This window comes from Anticarsia gemmatalis, chromosome 22 (assembly GCF_050436995.1).
Source record: "Anticarsia gemmatalis isolate Benzon Research Colony breed Stoneville strain chromosome 22, ilAntGemm2 primary, whole genome shotgun sequence".
NCBI classification, from domain to species: domain Eukaryota; kingdom Metazoa; phylum Arthropoda; class Insecta; order Lepidoptera; family Erebidae; genus Anticarsia; species Anticarsia gemmatalis.
Window position 1 is genome coordinate 5569080 of NC_134766.1, and position 18140 is coordinate 5587219.

At 34.0% G+C, this 18140-nt stretch overlaps 1 protein-coding gene across 1 annotated transcript in view; it reads left to right on the forward strand.

The window, feature by feature from the left end:
• Sox15 (Sox box 15 transcription factor) overlaps window positions 1–18140 on the forward strand; it is a 125454-nt gene that overhangs the window by 47775 nt on the left and 59539 nt on the right. The gene's annotated exons all lie outside the window — the stretch shown is intronic.

The following is an 18140-nucleotide window of genomic DNA, read 5'->3' on the forward strand; positions in this document are numbered from 1 at the left end:
AAAATGTTCAAAAATATGTAAGCCCTTAATTTTTTGCTGTTTTGTTAATATTATCAATGTCGTAATTACAAATGCCTCATTACTTGAAAACAGTCAATTTAAATTTTAAAGAAACTCGCAAGAACCATAAAGTTAAGTTTCCGTGTTCCAATACTCCATGTTAAAATTTTACCCAATTGACAGCTGTCATTGCTGGCTGAATGCGAAACGTTTCATTGACGTTTTTGTCTGTGGTTTAAAAATATATCGTTGTGTGGTCCTAAAGGATGCTCGAATGACAAATTTGTATGACATGCCTGTGGGTGGATGATAATGTGATTAACAGTTTTGTGCCCGTTTTGGACATTTGCCAAAATGACGCTTTAAGTGGATGGTTGTACTGTTATAATGATGTGTTTATGAAGTCAAGGAATAGTGTGTGACTGTATTCTGATGTTCATGATGTTCGTTTCGATTTAATTGTTACTTATATTGGTAGATTATAAAATTCTTCTGTAGTTTAAAGGTTTAGCTGCAACTGGATCAAGCCTGCCAATTTTTTATGGGATATTTTTCATTTCTTTACACTATATATGTACCTCTACATCTTGTATAGCAGACGTAAAATAAGCATGATATGCACCATGCCTGGTTTCCATTCCTTTCCGTAACCTCTCCCCAAATTCTTTACAAAAACTCTCTAAAAAGATCAAACACACATTTTAATAAAAAAATATCATGTCATGTTTACCCCTGTTTCCGTGTTAAACCTGTTCTGAAAAGGCCAAAACAATTCCACCATATTTTACACGCACATTTATTCTAAAATGTAAAGCGTTGACGTGTGGTGGGTGTTTGCAAAGGATTCTCTAGATAAATGGCGGCAGATCGAGTGGTCGTGACCTACTGCTTCGAGTGGCAACACTGCAGCAAGTAGGCTGTCGTATCTTGTTTGTTCTTATGTACCACTTTAAGTATCTAATTAGTGATTATTTTTATTGATTTGTTGATTTCTTTGTAAATATTTATGTAAGTGTTTATTAATTGGATTAAGGATGAGTCGGGTCGTAGGCAATTGACAAATATATATCATGCTATAATTAAAATGAAGTGTCGATTAGCTATCCATGGCCCAAATCACAAGATACTTAAGAGTTTTGATGATGTGATCATCATAACATTTGTGAAGTTATTTGAGATTGAAAACGATCGGCTTTATTCAAACGATTGTCGGCTAAAATCGACTTTGAAGATCGCGCACAAAGCGAACTTAAACGGTCAACCGACCACGGCGCGATTGATTTCGTCTGGACTTCGAAATAAAGTCTTTTGCTCCCAGGCGGTGTGTGGCCGGCACATGTAACATTCAGTAGACAATTGCAAGTTATTTGCTTAGTTTGTTCACAATGAAAACGACATGCATGTTAACGGCCTGCCTCACGTACCAGACGTGAGTCAAACGTTATAAAATCACCAATAACCAGACGAACCATAGCCGCACAATCGACAACTTATCGATTCATCGTTTGTCCTGCGTCGCGTGCCAAACCGATGCTATTCGCGCAGGCATACGATTAATTTATTTATTGAAATCAATACTAATATCTGCCAAGACAATGGCCCCAAATGAAAATGCGTACACTCATATGGCATGTCGGAATGCTAAACGAAGCGGCGTCATTTATTCAATACGCCATTTTGCATTCGATTTTGAGGTTATTAGATGCAATCGGAATGCGTGCGGCCATATTTGAATCGGTTCGACTATATTCGGGTGTGTTCGGCTCCCGTCGGCGTTTATGGTGACAATTGACGTATGTAATGGCAGTGTCATAGATTTCTGGGAAGATATGAGCCTAATTAAATTCATAGCGAAATTGTATTGAAAGGACACCGAAATGTAGCGCCGTATTAGGATAGTTTTATAGTTGTTTTAATGTAAGGTTTGTGTCATCGCTCTATGTATTTATAAACAGATATAATCGTTAGGCTAGATTGACTCATGAATTTTTTTATTACGCCGTTTAGATTTTAAATTATGGGCGTACGTGTAGGGCTGCGTACTTCTATATGTGTAGCGATGTCTTTATAAAGTGACGCTCATAATTATTTCATCAAAACAAATCCAAGTCATACCTAACTGATCCTTAAAAGGTATCGTGTTATTACAAATTCTAAAAGCTAAACTGGAAGAACTTTAGAATTATTAAGAACGGTGATGAAGTGGAACTTCCAAAATTGCCAGAAACAATAGATGATCACGTATTGTTAATGAACAGCCAAATTTCGACTTTGTACTGTGTGCTTTGATAGTACCTATTTTAGAGGTTTCAAACAGCTCAGAGCATATTCCACGTATATGTATGTTAATGCTTCTCCAGAACCTGCCTAGCCTTTTAGCTACCTAAATAATTTCAACGATGATTATTCAGAATATTGCTAAATTGTATCTTTACAAAAATTATATTTTAATCGCGAAAGTTTGGAAATTTGAATACATGTTTGTTACTCAATCACACCAAAACTACTGAACGACGAAAATTGGAACCTTTCGTTGAACCCCTCGTGCGCGAGTCCGACTCGCACTTTTCCGGTTTTTATCTTATATGTCAACCTCAGACGAAACCTTAAGACATCCGAATACCACTAAGCGGTTATCCATCCATAGAACTACCCCGCTAACGGGAGCTTTCAATGGGCGCCTCGACAATTAAATATTAATACAGTATTAATATTCGCGCGTTAGTCGTGTGTAGTGTACTACCTACAGCGTCGCCGCGCCTCGCACCTGAGTCACGTCCGCAACCAGACAGGATTTTCCTTCTGGTTTATGATTTCCTGGTAACTCCATAAATTTTATATCAAATTCAATAATTCAAATAAAAGAATAAATAACTAAAGTATAGGTTAGCGGGTACTATTTATCTAGATGAAAAAGAATAATGCTACGTATTACCAAAATTAAATATCTGTATCAAAGATGACACCGAAAGCTGCATGAGATTGCGGATCACTAATGTTAGAAGTTTGTATTCACCGAACCAATCGTACAAGGCTCTCTACTAAATTGTTAGACTGTACATTCTTCTTTAATTGATAGAAAACTAGAGTAAACGGTGTAAGCGCTTTGGGACATATAAAATTAGACAATGGTATATGTAGCTAGGAACATTTAGTGGGAAAAGGAAAACTGAAAAAAAAATCTTTAAGATCGATTTTCTGTGACATGTAAATTTTTGTTATATGGACCATAGGAAGAAAGCAGTTGATATCTCTAGTATGTTACTATTTTTCGACCTGTGTTGTCTGTCCATTTAGTTAGCAATTAGCATATATAAATATAATGAGTTTAGGTTTTATGATATGACGTGTGAATTGATAACTGCAATATATCAATTACCTTCATTGCACATTTTGTTAATTAGTTCGTCTAGTTACTAATTTCGCCATTATTCACAACAAGTTTTACTTAAAACGAATAAATCAAATCAATTCAGTATCGATCTGATTTCATTCTCAATGTAAACCCTCTGGAAAATTCGAATCGAGAATCGATATTAGCATTGTATATTCATCGATCATTGTGTAATTAATCGTCCGTAGAGCTGTAATTACAGTCAACAGCAAAACGCACTCGCCCTGATCATGTCGTTGCTTATCTTATACACCTCTACTTAATTACTAATTGCTTTGACTAGGAAATAATAAGGCTGCTTCCTTTTACGTCATCGGTTTCTAGACGGAGTTTTTTATGTCAAAGTTGCTGTTTGACATATTATTATGATGTTGGTATCACTGTGGAAAAAGGATTTTGAATTTCAAATGTTGTTTTATTTCGATTTTTTTAAATGTAGAGCGGGGTTGTTAAAGATGTTTTTTTGTTTTTTTTTACGGTTCGTTTCACAGCTTCTCATTTTGACAGTATTTTTCATGCAATGCTTGTTATTTTAGGAATCGATATGATAGTAAGTCCATAAGTTAAGAAACTATCATTGAACTTAACATTGTTTTTGGATTTACTTTCTTATATGACAGTATGTATGGATGTGAATGAAGCCAAGGAAGTTTGTGAGGATCGTACCAAGTACCTAAAGTGGAGTTTTATAGTTTCTTCCCCTTAGGAACAGTATAGTCTTATGTATGTAGTTTAAGTATTTTTCCACTCATACTAAAAGCTTTATAGTGTTGCCTTCATGTAAATTAGGTGATGTCATGAATGCAATTTTTCAAAGCCACTTCTTTGAAATAAATATGATGTGGGATCATCAATATTTATTTACACTAGTATTCAAATGTTGTTCAAGAATGTTATTGTATCGAATAAACCTTATTATATGAAGTCTATTGTACTCGGACAAGATAGTGATAAAATAAATTAGCGTCAACATTATTTTAAATTGTTTAACATTTATTTATACAAGTGATTTAGTGATACAATCATCATCAATTGATGTTTAAATCACGGATCTTGCTTGTATAAGAATCTATAAGGTTTAACTACTTTTGAATATGGACCTATGGGATACAATTTTGACGTGTTTGTGTCATTTTATATAGGAGTTAGGTTATCTGACAGTTACCTTTACCTAACAGTTATTCAGGGGTGAAGCGAAAGATTGGCAGTTTCATTGTTTGAATCTTTGATTTCTTACACAATCACTCCAAAACTTCTGAAATAATTTTGGTGATTTATGTACCTAATAACACATAAGTAGCTTACAAATTTGTAGCTTTAGCCGTAGTTTGGCCAACATGTATAATAAACCATAAAGTTTATTATAGCGGGCAAGAATTAGTATACAAATTCATATTTAATCACCAGAACGTTTAATCAAACCAAAAATCACACAACAAATGCTGTAACTCTATCAATTTGCACGTTATTATCAGCCCTGCAATTTTCAGAGCAGTCTCGGGGCATAAACAAGTCGATCCATATTCATAGAGTCTCGGACGTTCACAGCCGCTGTAGCTCGGACACCGCCTCTCCGTCGCTTTGTACTCGCCGCCCGCCGGCCGGCCAATCGCATCGCGCTGCGCCGACCAATGGCCGAGGTGCGTCTGCGCAAGAATTAAACCATTTAAACTGGGTATTGATAGGGCTGTTGCGTTTCGGCTGTTTTATTTCGTAGATATTATTTTAAAGAAAACTATAGTTTTTAAGTTAGTTTGTAAGGATGCCTATTTCTTTTGGGAGGCGTATTGTACTCGTACTCGAAGGTCTTATATATGAATGCAAGGGAATTTCGTAAGGATCGTACCAAGTAGCGTTCTTTCGTGTCTTACTACCTCTATAGGAGAAAGTGTATTATACCTAGTCGTAAAATTACTTTGAAGTTAATATACAGACATAATTTTAATATTTTCTTTGACAAAAATGCTTTCGAAAGACAGAGTGCATATGTTTTTGACGCTAACTGAACTTAATAAGTAGATTCGTTTTACCTCTTAAAACATTAATTAAAATTACAAACGGAAGGAAAATGCGGTTTTACATTTGTCCTTACCGTTCTGGGAATATACATGAATGTATGGCCACAACTTATCATACAATCAACTGAATACTAATTTTTCGAAGAAGTATTTGACACAGACTATTGCTTCGTCAAACGAATCGTATGGCGACAATGATTTCTTATTTAAATTTAAGATTACGTAGACAACGTATCCACTATATAGAGTAAGCATCTATATTTTATTAAACCAATAACATTAAGAGAAATATTTTTATACGCACACATCAGAGTTGAGAAAATCAATTAATAAATACTTAATTTTCAAGCTTAAAATCAATATTTACTGTCAAACTTGAGAACTGTATTTAAAACTAGTCGACAACTTATAGGAAACAACCCGAAACACTCGAGAGCAACCTTTCAACACTACAAATAAAGTAATTCGAAGGTTTTCCCTTGTCTCAGCCCTACATGAATCAGAGGCAGTTGGCGATACCATCGCGTTTTGTCTCCAAATGTCCAGCGAAACATCGATATCGCAATACTTTGACTTGCCCGACACTAATTGTGTCCCCTATCGATAAACAAAAAAACAACATTTAATGCAAATTAGATGCGTCGTTTTTTCAACAAATGTCCGTTGTTCGAAGTCGTGTTAATTATTTTATTTTCTTGTTGCTGTAGGTGATTTTATCTCAATTCCGAGGTTGTTTAGTAAGTTGATGAGTTGTCAAAAAACTTGCTTCCATGATGTGCTATTTCGTTATTTGTGCTGCATCTCTCTCTGATGTGTTTCGTGATATTTATCGATCACCTGTTTCTGATTTAATCAGTTACATTAACTAGTGGTTTTATTTGAGACACATCATCGATGTTGCTTTTTACTGAATCGATATTTCTTCCTGGAAGTACTCGGTGCTTTTAAATTAATTTTAGCAATGTGTTTGCTTTGTTAACGTTAATTTTAATGACTTATTCTTCAACTATTTCTAATGATATTTAACCCTATGGGAATATTTATTCAGAATGACAAGTCCCTTACTATTTTGAAGTAATTTAAATGCTTATATCAGTGATTTCACTTCTAAAATATTGATAAAACTTGTGTGAAATTATCTTTTGCTTAAAATGAATAATAATCAGAATTTCTTTCACTTTTTTCCTCATTTCAAGACATATATTTCGAAACATCCCATTTCCTTTCTTCTATACAGTTTAAACTTATTTCCAATATTAAACTTTGTGGTGTAAAACAAACGACTCCCCGTGACAGCGCGTAGGCCACCGAAACATTCCATTTCATAATGTAAATGTCTTACATTTCTACAGTCGCCTACATAATAATATATAGGTAGATAATATAATATATTCTTCCGTATATGGTAATATAGTGTACACTTCCCGCTACGTCATCGTGTTTGAATTGCAAATGTGTTCCGATTCAGTGTGATGCGTGGGTGGACTCACTGCTTGAGGATTTTTAATTAGTTTCTTTTTACGGGTCGTATGATTTTATTTAGCCACGAATTAACTGTCGTAGAAGCACAATGTTTGTTAAGATATACTTATTACTACAGGCCGCCAGCGACTTCCTCCGTTTGGAAACCCCTCCCTTGTAAATCCCGATCCCTCGGGAACTCTAGAATAAAAAGCCTAAGTTTTATTCTGGGTCTTCAGCTACCTATATCCCAATTTTATCGTAATCGGTTCAGTAGGATTATCGTGAAAGAGTAAGTAACATCCATACATACTCACAAACTTTCGCATTTATAATATTAGTAGGATATTAATCTAACACCTTAGTGAGACTGTTACTGGTAGAGAGCCTCGTATAGGGGTTTCGCGGTTGTCGTAGGTATACAAAATTTATATAGATCTTGTCACCTTTAGGCCTTGTGCAGGAGACGGTGGGCTATATAAATGTGTTATTTGAACAAGTACATAAAATTGATCATTATAATCTAAATTCATCGTACACGCCAAGGCTCTCTTTTTAGTTTTCGGAGTATAAATGTGCAAATGGTTTGACATCTGTCTTGATTTTATACATATTTTTACCATTAACTGGAAAGTTAGTAACTTTATCTTAAAGTTAATTGGTACCAACAATCTTTACTTATAATAATAAAAGAAATACGGACTTTTGTATGTCGCTCAAAGCTACTAGTCCAATTTTATTCAAAAGAAACATTTTGTTTCCCCTTGACGACACGCAAGTAGTCAGCTAAATAGGCTATAAAAAAGCTAAGTAACTTGTTCTGTCCACAAAAAACAACTGACTATAAGAAGTTAAGTAGCCAATGATAAACTAGTCTTATCAACTTATTAAAAATTCACATTAAAATGAAAAATAGGCTCATTTTTCATTAACATTTCGCGATTTTAATTATCAGTTTTGAAACCAATTATTAAAGGTATGAGCAACTGACATTACTTAGTTCGTCTAGAAACGTTTTTTTTTCTTTTTTATTGTATATGGCTGCAGGGTTCGTTCTTGTGGGCAGTTTCGTTGGAAAACGAGTTAATTGAGTGGTTAACTGACAGTTATGAGTCACTAGTAAAATGATGACGATTACTGGTTACTAAGTGAAGATATAAATTTTAATTTATCAATTTTATTATTTTGACCGAACCTAATTACCTGATAAATTAAATATGATAGATTAACATGAATACAGTATTTAACATAGAAAATACGGCATTTCAAATGATCTTTTATTCCTTTTCAAAGTAAAATACAGGAATTGAGAGTCTTTTTTGCTTTTTTTTTCTTATTTGCTTCTTAAGACAGTCCCCATATTACGAAAGACTACCAATGCACCAACCAGAGCAGTTACATTTTACGAACGAGCAATTTGCCAATAGCAATCAACGTTACGTACCAACGCAATAGGTATAACCACATATTTCATACCAATACACGTACACATAAATAATTCATACATTTTTGTACTTACCTAAACCATACATAGAGTCAATCAGAAACATAAATTATTTTTTAAAAGACGCCATTTTGGGCGACGACATTTCATAGTGCCATTGACACCGCGCGCTAATTTGACAGGGTTGCCAATGTGTTTCTTGTATTGCAAAGTTATTAATATAATCCACTATTACTGCTTTATAAAAACCATCATCTAGCCTAGCCTTTTTCCAACTATGTTGAAGTAGGCTTCCAGTCTCATCGCATGCAGCTGAAAACCAGTGTTTTACATGGAGCGACTGCCTATTGGACCACCACAACTTTTACAGAATTGCCTACACACATTTCTCAGAAATTACTGAACATAAAAGAGTAAAAAGTTATTCATTAAACAAACATTGTTGTTAGGCAGAGATTAATATACAGTTTCAGTTGACTTTCCTACAGCACAATCTTCAGCTGACAACAACAGGAAAACAAACTCAGTACCTATCTTTACAATATTCCTGACTAAAATTATATACACATACTTACATTATTTATACCCGAAAATGTATGAAATACTCGCGATTCCTTATTGACATATCTAATAGAGAGCGAGCCAATTGATTTATACCTGTTACCAAACTCACGACTTCTATTGACAATAATATAATCCAATATAAATTAGAAAATACCTCTTTTCAAGACATGGGAATCGATCCCTAGACCTCGTAATCAACAGTCGTATACACTCTCAACCGCTACAGCGTCATAACAAAAATTTCAACCAAATATTAATATGATAATCGTTGTATGTGATGCGTGGTTGTAAGAAAAAGTGTACCGTTACTGCGTGGGTGGGATGAATGGCGGACAACGATCAAGTTTTTATACGTGATCTATTGTTGCTATTTAATATTCAGTGTTATATTTATTGACAGGGCAATTATTTAGACGAATCTTTGCATCGATTACTGCCTACGGCTTTCAAAATTAATTAGTATAAGGAGGGAGTAAGCCGGTAAGCCGGTGTAAGCCGAAGCGCTTGGGTATAGTGACAGTAAGCCCTTTGTTATGATATTAGCCAAACTTCTGTATACGTTTTCTGGATTGCCTCTTTTATTTTGATAATAATCACTACGTATTATAAAACAAAGGTCTCACCACGCGTCTGTCTGTCGGCCTGCTCGCGTTTAACTCAACATTTACAAATATTTTTATAATAAGTAATTTTTGTAATATAAAGTACCCGTGTCGCGTCAGTCTCGCAATAAACTCGAATTTGAATAACGGATTTTTCATGCGGCTTCCATCAATAAGCAGACTAGGGGAAGGTTTCAGTGGTTTTTTAAAGGTTAACTCGGGCGTTGATTTAAATAATTACTTTGCAAGCAAATCTATAATAGATCTAAGACATTATTTTAGCCAAAATGTCAAGCAAACCAAAATAAAATGAGCAGGGCATCATTTTGATATTAATTAGTCATGCAATACGAAAGTTAAAAACTTCTTTAAGATCCTTGAAAAGTCACGTAGGTATTAGAATAGTAGAAAAGGTTGCTAGTGACGCATTATTTTCTACGTAAACCGATAATTTAGTCATAAAACAGGTTGTCGAGATGTTCATGATTTGATTTAGTAGTTTGCACGCAATCCTCCATTTTTTATAACCTTGCTACTTTGTTGCACACTATTTAATCGCATTATCATAAAATATGAATGAAATCGACGTACCAACGTTTCATTACAGTTTTCAGTAAGACAGTTTAATAAAGAGCCTTGGCATGCACAATTTAAGTTAAATATAACTCACAATTCTATGTTTTAGGTCGGGGAAAAAGTCTTTTCGCATTATAGTATGTATGAACTTGTTATAAAATCTTTTCTGTACACAAAAAAGCTCGATATTTCGGTACTTCACGAGGTATCTGAAAGAAACCTAATGAAACGTGTACTCATTTGTGATTCTTGAAACTAAAGAGATTTTATTACAAATTCATACATACTATAATGCAAAAAGACTTTTTCCCCGACCTAAAATTTTCCAAAAAAGTATTGTATCAAACTAGCTACAGATGTATAGCCCTGCGTTAGCTCTTGTCCTAAAAACCCTTTAAATGTTTAAAGAGAATAATCATGTTTTGTTTTTTTATGATAAAACGTGTTTCCCTTCTTTACAACTTAATTATAGTAATTTAATAATGTTTTTTTCTTTTACAGGTAAGTTAGTAATTACATCAGCTAATGAGACCGGTTGGTGAGTTTTTTGTTTGAAAATTATAATTATGGACTTTTCAGCTTAAAAAGTGTTGCTTCAATATTTTTTATTAATAAAATTAGAAAAAAAAATATAACCATTCAATAATATTGATTTTATTTCGACTTTTTTACAACATCGAGATTACCGTACGCTTTTCATTCGGCATCGTTTATAAAGTTAATCTTGGGAATAAGTGTCAGATAGCCTATCTGCTAAGAGAGTGACGGTAAATGTGCGAAAAAGCTGTCACAGTTTCATATGTTAAGATTTCCCATAGCTTGTCAAAAGTAAGGAAAATTATTCAATTTTATATTTATTAAGCTAAACACAACATAATTCTGCATTAAAACACTAACAAAAAGTCAATTATGAGCAGCTGATAAATTACCAACATTAAACATAATCTTAAAGATATCTCAGCTATCGTGTTGGGGTCAAAAACGTAACAACTACAAGGTCAAACCGTTTAACTTATTACCTTTTGATAATAAACCTCAGCGCTGATGACGTCACTGTTTCGTGATCTAAGATAGATGCGGTTGCTGCTCTTTTTATGACTGCAAGTTTGAAAATATAGTACATAGTAATAGATTTTTTGTATATTATTGTAGATTGTGAAGCTGGGAAATAAAGTAGATATAGAATAAACCGTAAGGTATTAATAATGTCAAATAGTGTTTCAATCCAATTCAGGCAGTCGCTCCTGAATCCATATTGTACAATTCATATTTATTAGTCTTTCGACGATAGCTTAGCAATTTGTATGTCGATTCTTATCAATTCCAAATATCGATCATATAATTACCAATGACTAAGTTACTATACACTACAGTTCCAACTGGTAGTAAATGATTAAAACCTTAATTATAGCAATCATAATGGCCACTATTTTAAACTAAATTATTTATTTTCTAAGGGAAATACAGAGATGAGAGCTCTACTCTTCAACAGCTCACTCTTCCGTGTCATTTCAAATCTGTAGATGATAACATTAGGCCGATTTCTTTAGTTAATTAAAACCGCAAATATTGGTAGGGTGCCAATACATTGTGTGCCCTGTGCCAGGTTTCCGTTTGAAAGCCCGCGCTGAATAACAACCTGAAGTGACTATGTCAAGCTTATAACACATCATCTTGTTATCGCTACTTGAGCACATACTACTTAAATAGCCCCTGAACGAAATGTTTTTAGGTTACAATACCTTCTTTACTCTTACAAAAATAAATTTATTTTTCAATAAAATAGATATAAAGAGAGAAAAGAAATAATAATAATGCATAGAAAGGTACATGTATTTATTTATTTTAAAAAATCTATTTTCTTTAGTCCCAAACAGTTTTACACCGGTTTTGTGAGCAATGCAGTCTCAACAGTCGCCCTGAGCATAACAATTATTTCATTCCGCTAAAATATCGAGAAGTTACAAGTAGTTCACTAAGGAGCCTATCCGTGTTAGCAAAAAACAAAAGAGTGATAAAGAAATCACACTTACTACATACTTTACAGTATTATTTATCTCATTAATAAAAATTGAGTAATGTTACAACCCGGATCCCGGATTCAACTGCGTAATAATCAATTCTAAAGCTTATGCAACGTCCATACATCTTTTAAACCCATTCATACAACTCATAAAACTCACCATCTATCAATGACGTCATACAATTAGTCCACACAATTAATACACAAGTCATACGTTTAACAAAAGCGCTGTCACTATGAAAAGGTCCACAAAGGAGGCGATTGTAGTACTACATACGTCATTTTGACACTAGCACGTCAGTTTGACGGTTGGCAACACTGACGCGAGCCCGTCATGGCGGATGACAGATCCGTCATGGGGTTTTTGTGTTAGGTATTTATCATCTTATTTAGTTGCGTAATAGGACTGTTAATGACCAATTAATAAAGAATTACTTAAACTTAAAACCCTGTTATAGACATTGAAGATTTGCAAGTGAAATAAAATTATGCCAAAATAAAGACATTGCTCATCTATTTTCCCGTCTCCGGTTATCAGTATTAACCGTATCCATGGCAACTACGAATCAGCTAAAGTCTCCGATGATAAATAGAACGATCATGATTAAAAATTTCGGAAGCAACGAGCTACTTTCTTAATAACAAACCCAATTCCTGCTCAATACCACTGTATCGAGTATTTTCTCGGTTTTTACAAATTAGGTTCGTTGCAAGAATAGTTTTAGCGGCGCTATTCAATCTTCCATACAAGCTTTCTATAGTTAGGTATCCGATAGTGGTAGATAATCGTCTCTCAATTTCATGTATAATACAACGAATTCCATTCTTCAATTCTTACAATAACTAATTTCAAACAGAATCAATTCAATTACTTCGTTCATGATGTCCTCACGCATTGACTCACTTTACTCAAAACATTTCGTTCAACACAACTTATTACATTAAATTTTCAATCTAATTGCAAATGAAATTAAGCACTAATTGCGTTACTATTATTTAGCACTTAACTCGTTTTAGATGGTCGCGTGAGCGCATGTGAGTTGTGGATCGCATACAAATTTTATTAAATGTATGAGTGAACTGCATATAGTTCAAAATAATAGGAACAAGAATAAAATATTCCTTTAACTACATAATTAAAGCACTATAAATCGGTACTTATTAGAAATTAACAGAAAGCATAATTTATTTATGTTCTGTTATTTCTGTGTGTACAATTTTATTATACATTTGAAAAAGGCGTGAAATTATGTATGCAACAGCTCTGTACTGTGGTCATACATAGTTCGGAGTATAGTAACGTACCCGTTATTCGGGAATAGGCTCGCCCCCCATTACATGGCTCTATTTCTTACACGTCTGCCTATACCTTAGGGTCACAGGCGTAATATTGTATTTGTATGTTACTACTTAATACAAACATACATACATAAAATAAATTAAGCCTATACCCATAAGGGTAGGCAGAGACCAAAGAAATTGCCTTATTTACTCAACAGAACTGACAAGTAAAAATAGTTTTCCGAAAATGAAAAACATATTATTCTCAAAGTATTACAATATTATGCTTCATGGTGTATAAAATATTAATAGCGTTAATAAATGTGATCGGCAACCTAATTTACCGATCATTTCATATTGCGTAATTAAACTAAATAATTTAAATAATTGCGCGCACGCATCATTACTGCCATTGGTCATACCAGTTGTAAAAACGATAAATATGTACTATGTACTAATATTATTTATATTAAAATTAACTGTTTGTAGGTCATTTTGTATCTACGGTTTCTAGAATACCTTTAGTGCTTATATGAAAATTTTTAAAGTTTATTATTGTGTAGGTATGTTTGTTACTCTTTTACGCAAAAACTGCTATATTGATTCCGCTGATATTATAGTACACATATACATAGTTAATAGCTTTTTATTATGATTTTTAAGAATTTCTAGCACATGGGTAGTTTATAGACTTTTTTTTATAAAAGAACATGTAAAAACTGTTGAGTGAATTTGTCCGGATTATCACCTAGGACACTTTCTAGATCATTTGTACTGAGTTTGGATGTAAATTGATCGATATGTATGTATTTTAGAGTATATAGGCGTATTTATTAGTTGACTAGTAACCATAGAACAAGGTCTGCTTAGTTTGGAATCAGGTGATCATGTATAAATTGCCTAAAGATAATATTAAGTTTAATACTTATTAAATTTCGTTATACCTAAGGAAGGAAAATTTGTCACATGACGTCAATTCTATTAAAATAACATACTCTTGTATGAAACGTCATTAATGCTTCCGTTGTCCTATTGAGCATGACGTACATACTTAACACAATTAGGAATTAATTTGTCCTGGAATATAATCTCTAAATCTGTCCATTAATCAGTCGCGCGATGCTCTACCACTATCAACAACCGGCTAGCTATCGAGAAATTTTGTATGAAAATCGTATCAGTGCCTCTAGTGGGCGTTTTAGGAACTATTTTTGCAGTCGATTTCAAATGTAATTCTTTATAGTCGTTTGTAGATTGTAGGGAATCGTGTTATTGTTATTTTGACTCTAAATTTAGATGCATCTAGTAGTGATACTCTGCTGATCATGAGCTCTTGCCTCTCAGGTTCAATTCCCGGGTCGGGCAAAGTGCTATTGGTTTTAGTTTATTAGGCTCGCCCCCTAAAACATGGGATTAACTTCGTTAGCGGCGAAACGTTCCTAAACGCTGCCAGAGCCTTCGGGCATAACAGGCGTGATATTATGTAAGCATAATACATACATACATGATATAATACAAGTTATAGTATGTATGTCCAGCCTTCCTACAGTTTCTCCTCCACTTCAATAATGCCTATATCTAATACTAAAAGCCAGATTATCTAACTAGTATACGAATAAACTGTAAATATCACGGTACGCAAGTTTCCGTAGCCGCGTCGGATCAGTTGATACGCTACGTATCGATACGATGTAGTTATCTTAATCCGACGTATAATTAATGTGATTACGACTTACGACCTTTTGCCAGTGGGGTGCGTCTACTACGTGGCTTGTACAACATAAGCGTCATGGAAACTAAACAGCTTAAGTTGATGGGATAATTATCATTTTGTAAATATTTTAAAACGTTTTAGTACATAATGAAATCTTTCATTAGATATTTGTCATTGATGATTATTTTCAAATTAAGCTTCAAAACTATGGTCCGTTATGAATAAAACAACAAAAACGATGTACTTATTTATAATTTTATGATATTATTACAAAACTTTAACAATTATTAAATTGTATTAAGAGGTATTTTTTTTTTTTTTTTTTTTTTTTTTAATAACCCATATCTGTCCCACTGCAGGGCAAGGGTCTCCTCCCAAACGAGGGGGAGGGGTTAGGCCTTGAGTCCACCACGCTGGCCAAGTGCGGGTTGGGGACTTTGCATGCCCTCAATAAATGTATTAAACAAATTTTAGGCATGCAAGGTTTCCTCACGATGTTTTCCTTCACCGTTAGAGCAAGTGATAATTATTTCTAATACACACATAACTTCGAAAAGTCATTGGTGTGTTGCCTCGGATTCGAACCTGCGACCACTTGCGTGGGAGGTGCCAACTTAAACCACTCGGCTATCACTGCTTACTTAAGAGGTATTTTACTCATAGTAAAATTCTCGCTATTTCCTTTTACGTAAAACTCCTATATTATTACAATTAAAACAAGGAAAGTTCCACTCATTAAGCTACCTATACCAATACATTATTATTTACTGTGACCAAAAAGGTTTTCCCTCACATCCTCATAGCAACAAATAACCAAGCACAATTTCATTCAATATCAAAAATGGCCGCTCATATTACATTCATTCATTCAGATCAGTCTAAACACGCGTCGGTTTGCAGTTCATGTTATACGTTACTTTTATAAACATACAGTTGATATTAAAATACGTCGTGAGAAGTCCTGCCCGAGCGCTCGGTCTCATGTTTTACAACTTTCAAATTGTTATATTATTATACGGAAGTTATAAATTAAAAGGTTGATTCAACACGACATGACAGTTCGTTTCAGGACATTTTGTGTAAGACTGAATGAGTTGAATGTCGCACGGTCTTTGCCACTTAGTAGATTGAAACTTTTTTTGCCACTAACTAGATTAGGCTGCTTCCATGGCGCTGTGGTTTAGGTCGCCACGCTGCTACCATTGCCTCGGGAGGTTGTGGACTCGATTCCCCCCATGGGAAAATTATTTGTGTGATCCACAAATAATTGTTTCGGGTCTGGTTGTTTGTTTACTTTGAGTCCGTTGTTTGTATGTTTGTAAAAGTCCCCGCGACACAAGAGTAATTTTTAGTGCGGGAGTCTTTATAAAAAGTTTTATATGGCTTCATTATGTCATTCCATTTTTCGAGTTACTTTTTAAAGGTTGAATGGTTTTTTTTGATAGGTTGAATAACGAAATCTAAGCTATTGTTTTGACGTGACTATTGAATTGCTGAAAAAATGGTTTTGGTTTGATTTGATCATCAATTTGAATAACTATTGTCTTAATTGCCGTCATCTCCACGATATTATTTCGGTAATGAGCCTTATAATAGATGACAGTAAGTACATTTTTAGTACGGAAATATTTGTACGATAAACAGATCTTTAGTCAGAGTAAAGAGAATTTGATTTTAGTTATACCTAACCAATAAAGCATAATATTGTCAGAAACTTTTTGGCTCGTGGCTTGCTACTTATATTAAAAATGCGAAGGTTTGTGAGGATGGATGTATGCGTGTTTGGTATTTCGTCACTCGAAGACGACTAGGCGGATTTTTGTAAAATTTGGTACACAGGTAGTTTACAGCCTGGATTAGCAAGTATTATACTTTTTACCTCGGAAAATCCTGTTACACAGCAAAAGTCGTAATCAGAAGTTACTATAATATAAGTAAATTATAATTTCTGAGTGTATCGCCTTGATTTAAAGGTGCACGTAATATTAAATACTAACTGTCTGCGTATGGTGATTGAAACCGTTTGATCGTACGAATGCCATCACGACCGTACCTTTTAACGATTTATAGAAGAACTCCGTGTTTGTGAACTCATTTGCACAAGTATATTATTAACTATATGTTGAATTTCTTTATTATTATTCCCTATTTAAATTAATTATATTTTATTTCCTTAAAATAATAATTTTATTCTACCGCTATATTAAATTTAAAGACAGAGAACTGTGGCTCGATTCTCTAAAACTATCGACTACCGACAACAGGCTAGTTATCAAGAAATTTTACACGAAATTCTGTTTAGCACCTCAGCTGGGCTCCGTAAAAACCATTTTGGCAGTACATTTTGAATGTGAAACTCTCGATATTCGACAATACCGAATTTCGCTACTGAAGTATAATATAGCTACTCATCTAAAGCTTCAAGGTATTCTTAGTTCGCACAAAACGCACGCTATGCGCGCAAAAAGCATGGTATCATTCTCCAGAGCGTATCAATATCAAGGACTCAAATTACAAAGAACCAACACAAGCATTCCAAACTCAAAAAATTAAAAAATAAAATGTATTCCATCGTCAAATCGAGACGAATCGCCGCAAACTCGAGAGGCAAAAGGCAATAAGTAAAAAATAAATAAAAAGAGCTCTGAATAAGGCCGGCCGCAAATGACCGACCGGACTGTGTTAAATTAACGTGCAGTATTTTGCTCAAAAACGGCGGCAGGCGTCATGTTTCACGCTGTTTATTGCGACCACATACGGCCAGGTATTCGATCCGGCAATACGACCTGCAGAAATGCTCATTTGACGGCCTTTTTTCTCGTTTATGATTTTTGCGATGTTGGAATATGAACATGTCATTCGATAATGATCTTTGATTAAACATTTTATGTATTTTGACGCTTATTATATTGTTATATGTATTTGTATCTCGTTTTACAGCAGTGTATAATGAAGTTATTATAGGTAAAGATAATACTTTCAATTATATTGTTTTTCAACATCTCTTCACAATAGTAAGGATAATATAAATAAATATAATTAAATCTATTGTACGCATGATGG